Source organism: Myotis myotis, unplaced genomic scaffold (assembly GCF_014108235.1).
Source record: "Myotis myotis isolate mMyoMyo1 unplaced genomic scaffold, mMyoMyo1.p scaffold_m19_p_6, whole genome shotgun sequence".
NCBI classification, from domain to species: domain Eukaryota; kingdom Metazoa; phylum Chordata; class Mammalia; order Chiroptera; family Vespertilionidae; genus Myotis; species Myotis myotis.
The window spans coordinates 59,337,813-59,344,403 of NW_023416368.1; positions in this window are offsets into that span (position 1 = coordinate 59,337,813).

Genomic DNA, 6,591 nt, shown 5'->3' on the forward strand with positions numbered 1-6,591 from the left:
CATGCTAATTAAAATACTGTTTTATTTTAGAATTGGGTTTGCACTTTTGGTTTTAAAATGATAGATATATATTTCAACAAACATGAGCCATAATTCAGAATAATCCACCGTTGTGTAGAACTTATAAAAATGTAAACTTTTGCCACTTTAAATACTTCTAATTCATGAGTAAGCAATAGAACCCATTAGTTTATGCTAAATTTTTGCATAATATCTTTGCTACATAGCATTTCACAATATTAAAGCACTTGCAGACAATGGTTACACTGGATTTGATTACCAAGGATCACTATATGTCTTAAAGATGAGAACAGTTATATAACCAGAAACATCTAACTATTATGTAGAAAGAAATGAAGGGAATAAAGAGATACAAATTTTACTCGGCACTAAAGAAAAAAGCAATTTACCATTGTGGTCCTGAACTATTAATATTTTAGTTAATTATTTCATATAGAAATAAATTATAATTTTGTTGTTAATATAGTTAAGGTTTTTATAGTTATACTTCACTTGTGTTTTTTGTATTCACTGTATAGTTGTTTGAGTAATAAGTGTTACGGTTATTTAATGTTGAAATCATGTGTTGTTTAATTTTTGTACTTGAATTCAAATTCTTTGACATTAAATATGTGATATTTGAATATGCATGTGTTTTATTTTTTCATTAGTATGTCCAAAAAATTAGCTCTCACAATCAACTTGACTTTTTCTCGAGAAGAGTTTTTACTGGGTATACAGTCATAGGCTCTGTGTCTTCCTGGAACCAAAACAGGATATTGCAGAAAATTGTTGGTCTTATGAAATACAGTGATAAAATTCCTTTTCAAAGGCCAATGGAAATATTTTGTTGATGAACCCAGTGAAGTTTCCCCCTTTTACTTATAAATAATTAATGAATCAGGTCATTTGATTGTTTAATATTTTAGTAGTGTACATTTATAATGAATTTCTAATGATGGTCTGCATCATCAATAGAGACAAAAATACACTCTTTGATACTGACATTAACTTCGTTGATCAGCTCATTGTGTAGCTGTATGACACAGGGTTTGCATACATAGAATATTAAATGGTTACAAATATTTTTCCTTAGGAGAAATTTAATAGTTTCTAGCAGAAGTTTTATGGAGAATAGTGTCATTTTTTTTATCCTCTAAAGAAGGCCCATTTCATATAACCAAATGCAGTACTTAACTTTCCAGATTACTACCTTAGGTTTTCTAATTTAAATAAGCACATATGCTATACTTAATCAACATTAATTTTTTCCTGTGTGAATTGCACGAATTTTACAGTTATCATGACTCAGGTTCATATCACCCTTCAACAAACATACAATGAATGTCAGTTACTGTGGTAATATCCTTAGGATACAGAGGTGACTCAGATTCCAAATCGAAAGAAAAAGACTAATTTTTCATAGGAATGTTTGGAATGGCCCAAATCATAATAATTACAAGTTCCCACATTGCTTTTTCACCTTGAAGAAAAAACAATTGAGAGAGTATACCAACTACACTGTGTATTTGGAGATCCTTGGTAATGTGATAGGAAACTTTAATATCAGATTTGATCACCACTTCTGCCAAGTAACAGCTCTTTGAACTTGGACATACTTTTACATCTGTAAATGGTAATAAACACTTTATATTATAACAAATTATATATGTTTTATATAATTTATATGTTATAATATGTGTATATATTATATAAATAACATTTTCTTTATTCATTCATCCATTGGTAGACGCTTAGGTTGCTTCCATGTATTAGCTGTTGTAAATATTGCTGCAATGAAACTGGGGTACGTATATCTTTTCAAGTTAATGTTTTCATTTCCTTCATATAAATACACAGAGGTGGAATTTCTGGATGATATGGTAGTTTTTAATTTTTTGGTAATCTCCATACTGTTTTTGTAGTGAGTGCACCAATTTACATCTCCACCAATAGTGTATATCGTTTCCTTTTCTCTGCATCCTCACAAACACTTGTTAGCTGTTGTCTTTTTCATGATAGCCATTGTAAAAAGTGTGATATGATATCTTATGGTTTTGATTTGCATTTCTCTGATCAATAGTGATGTTAAGCAACTTTTCAGGTATCTGTTGATCATTTGTATATCTTTGTAAAAAATTTATTCTGATTCTGTGCTCATTTAAAAAATCATCTTTGTTTTTTTTCTATTGAGTTGTGTAAGTTTATATAAAAATATATGAGTATGTATTTGGGGTATAAACTCCTTATCAAGATGCATGATTTGCAAATATTTTTTCCTTTTCCATAGGTTGTCTTTTTATTTTGTTGATTGTTTTCTTTGCTGTACAGAACTTTATAGTTTGAAATAGTCCCACTTGTGTATTTGTGCTTTTGCTGCCATTGCATCCGGCTTTCTATCCAAAATATTGCCAAGATTGAAGTCTAGAAGCTTAATGGTTTTCTTAAAGAGCTTTATGGTTTCAGTTCTTACATTCAAGTCTTTATTTTAGTTGATTTTTGTGTATGTTGTGTGATCCAATGTCACTCTTATTCATATGGCTGTCAGTTTTTCAAACCCATTCATTACAGACATTATCGTTTACTCGTTGTATAATTTTGGCTTCCTTGTCGTAAGTTAATAGGCCATACATGTATGGGTGTATTTCTGGGCTCCCTATTCTGTTCCATTGATTTATGGGTCTGTTTGTATGCCAATACCATACTGTTTTGATTAGGATTGCATTGAATCTGTATATGACTTTGGGGGAGTATGGACATTTTAACAATATTAATTCTTCCACGACAAAGAATATCTTTTCATTTATTTGTGTCTTCTTTAGATTCTTTAATAAATGTCTTTGTATAGTTTTCAGTGTATAGGTCTTTCACTTTCTTGGTTAAATTTATTCCTCAGTATTTTACTCTTTTTGATGCAATTGTAACTGGTGTTATTATTCTTTCTAATAGTTCATTTTTAGTGTATTTAAATGCAATGATTTTTGTATATTGATTTTATATCTTGCAGCTTTTCTGAATTCATTTATTTTGACAGTTCTGGGTGGAGTCTTGAGAATTATCCTATCCTATATAATAAAAGCCCAGCAACCAGATGGCGGAATGACCAGAACTACTGCTCTACCAGTTGCTGTGACATGCACTGACCACCATGGGACAGATACTCAATGCAGGAACTGACCCCTGGTGGTCAGTGTGCTCCCACAGTGGGAGCGCTGCTCTGCTGACCGGGATGAGTGGCACTCCCACAGGAGGCCATCCCCGCAGGCCACGCCCCCCACCAGTGCATGAATTCCATGCACCGGGCCTCTAATATATACATACTAGAGGCCCGGTGCACGAAATTCGTGCACAGAGGTGAGGGTGTGTGTGTCCCTTATCCTGACCTGCACCCTCTCCAATCTGGGAGCCGTCAGGTGATGTCCTACTGATGGCTTAGGCCCACTCCCCGTGGTTCTCTGCTCTCTGCAGGGCCTGACTGCTCTATACTGCAGCCAACTGCCAAGCAAGCCGTACTGGGACTGCAGCAGTGGCCAAGCAAGCTGTGCTGGGAGCTGGTGGCAGGCCGTGCTTCCCTGCTCCCGGGTTGCCACAGTGACTGCCAAGCAGGCCATGCTGGGAGCTGCCTGCGGGCTGTGCTTGCCTGCTCCTGGGTTGTCGCGGTGACAGCCAAGCAGGCCATGCTGGGAGCTGCCTCCTCCCTGCTGTCAGTCTCCATGGAGGCGATGAGGTTAATTTGCATACCCACTCCTGATTGGCTGGTGGGCATCGTGAAGTGGCGGTCAATTTGCATATTTCTCTTTTATTAGTGTAGATATAAAATACCATGTCATACGCAAATAGAAACAGTCTGTTTTTTCCAATTTGAATGACTTTTATTTTTCTTATCTAATTTCTCTGGCTAGGACTTTTGGTACTATCTATGCTAATAAAAGAGAAAATGCAAATTGACCGTACCTTTGCGACACCCACCAGCCAATCAGGAGTGGGTATGCAAATTAACCCAACAAAGATGGCAGGTTAATTTGCATTCACAGGCACCAAGCAGCCGGGGGCGGGACGCTTGCGTTGTTGCCATGGCGACAACTCAGGCTTCCACACCGCCCCAGCTGCTCCGGGCCTCTGGGCAGCATGGGAAGGCGGAAAGGCGGCGCCAGCCTGAGCAAAGGCAGTGCCGGCAGCCAGGGGAAGGAAGGCCCATTCTTGCATGAATCTTCATGCATTGGGCCTCTAGTGTTTAATAAGAGTGTAAGAGTGGGCATCCTTGTCTTGTTGCTGATAATAGTTATTTGTATTAGGTTACTGGTTCAGTTTCATTTTTTTGCATGTGGCTGTCTGGTTTTCTCAAAACCATTTATGAAGAAACTGCCCTTTCCCCATTGCTTATTCTTAGCTCCTTTGTTGTAAATTAATTCACCATATATTCATGGATTTAATTCTGGGCTCTCTATTCTGTTTTCATTGATCTATGTATCTTTTTTTATGACAATTCCATATTTTTTATTACTATAACTTTGTAATATATTTTGAAATCAGAAAGCATGATGCCTGCAATTTTGTTCTTCCAGAAGAGCTATTTTTTGAGCTCTTGATGCATACCTTGGTGAATGGAAGAGACGTGTTGAGGCGTCTGGAAAACTGCATAGAAAAAAAATAGGAGTAGGAGGCTTAAGGGTGAGCTAATGGTCCCTCTCAACTGTGAAATAGGTGTGGGGGGGGGAAATACTTGGTATATACAGGCAGTCTTTTCTGGGATAGGAGGGTCAAAAGGATTCTGTGTGGTAGAGAGAAAAAAACAGCAAAAGGGAAATTTCAGGATCCTGTGAGGTAAATGAGAACCACAAAATGAAAAGGCATCTGATCCCGAGCACTGACAAAAACAATCCATTTAGAGAAATTGTGCTTGACTACACTGAGATCAGAGGGCATTCTTAAACTTGGAATCTTATGAACCACTCAAAAGTGCCAACCCTATCTATGAAGTGAATAGACACAAGCAATCTACTTCTTTGCAAAGCCACTATAAAAAAATGAAAAAATATCTCAGCTGATGAAAATTTTCTTAAAAAGCCAAACACTAAATAGCAGAAAACAGTTACATAATACTCTAAAATGAAATATCCTCAAGCATTTGGCATTTTCGAGGAAAATCAAAAACCACTTTGTAACAACTCAGGGAATGTCCTCCTGAAGCTTCTTGAGGCATTTTCTGCATGATGAGTTTTTTTTTACCCATTATATGACCAAGGAAACTTTAGCAAAAGCAATGATGGTGTGTGTTTCATCTATTTAATTGTAGATCTAAGGCTAAAAAGTGAGGCTAAGATTGGTAATCTACACTAATAAAAGACAAAGATGCTAATTGACCATACCTTTGCTATGCTCATCAGCCAATCAGAAGAGTATGCAAATTAACCCAACAAAAATGGCCATTAAATTTGCATACTGCAGGCAGATCCCTCTGCGCTGCCCTGCCTGGGGCTGGCTGCAGTGCCATCCCCAGCCAACAGCTGCCCCAGCGCGGGATCCAGGCCTGCCAGGGGTGGGGTGGGGGTGGGGGGGGTTGGCGGCAGCACGATCCTGAGCCGCCACCCACCCCAGTGCAGGATCTGGGCCTGCCGTGTGCAGCCCGGGGCGGGGGGCGTGGGGGGGGGGCGGCGGCGGCAGTACAATATGAGCCACCACCGGACCCAGCACGGGATCCGGGCCTGCCGTGTGCAGGGCGGGGTGGGCGGGGTGGGCGGCAGCATGATCCGAGCCATTGCCCGGCCCAGCGTGGGATCTGGGCCTGCCATCTGCGACTGGGGGAGACGGGGCAGGCACCACGGGATCGGGTGTGCCATCTGCCACCAGGGGAGTGGGCCTAAGCCAGCAGGTGGTTATCCCCCGAGGGGTCCCAGACTGTGAGAGGGCACAGGTTGAGCTGAGGGACCCCCCGACCCCCCACGAGTGCACAAGTTTTTGTGCACCGGGCTTTTAGTAATAATATATAATGTATCATCATATAATGTAATAATATAATATATATTACTAGAGGCCCATTGTATGAATTCATGCACGGGTGGGGTCTGGCTGGCCCACCTCGATCATGGCCGATGGGGGCCAGCCAGCTGGGGAGAGGGGCTGCGACAGTTTGGCCGGCTGGCCCCACCCCAGATCAGGATGGGGGGTGCCAATCGGGGGCCAGGATGGATGCGGGGAGGGGCTGCAGGAGGTTGGCCAGCCAGCCCCGCCCCCATCGAGCCAGTTGGCCGGCTGCAGTGCGCATCATAGTGACTGGTCGTTCCGGTTGCTTGGCTTTTATATATATATATGTGTGTATATATATATATATATATATATATATATATATATATATATATACACTATATATTGTAACAAAGTAGAAAAAATGACAATAATATTTGGAGAAGGGAAAGGGGAAGGTAAAATAAGCTCTTAGTGTAAATAATAGGTAGCACTCAGAGGATGCCATTAATAACTGATGCTAAACCATATTATAAAGTGTCAAGAAAACAGGGACTAAAAGCTTATAAAAGATGTAAGTAAAAAGATAACCATCAGAGAAGACTTATAAACCTTCTAAAATATATA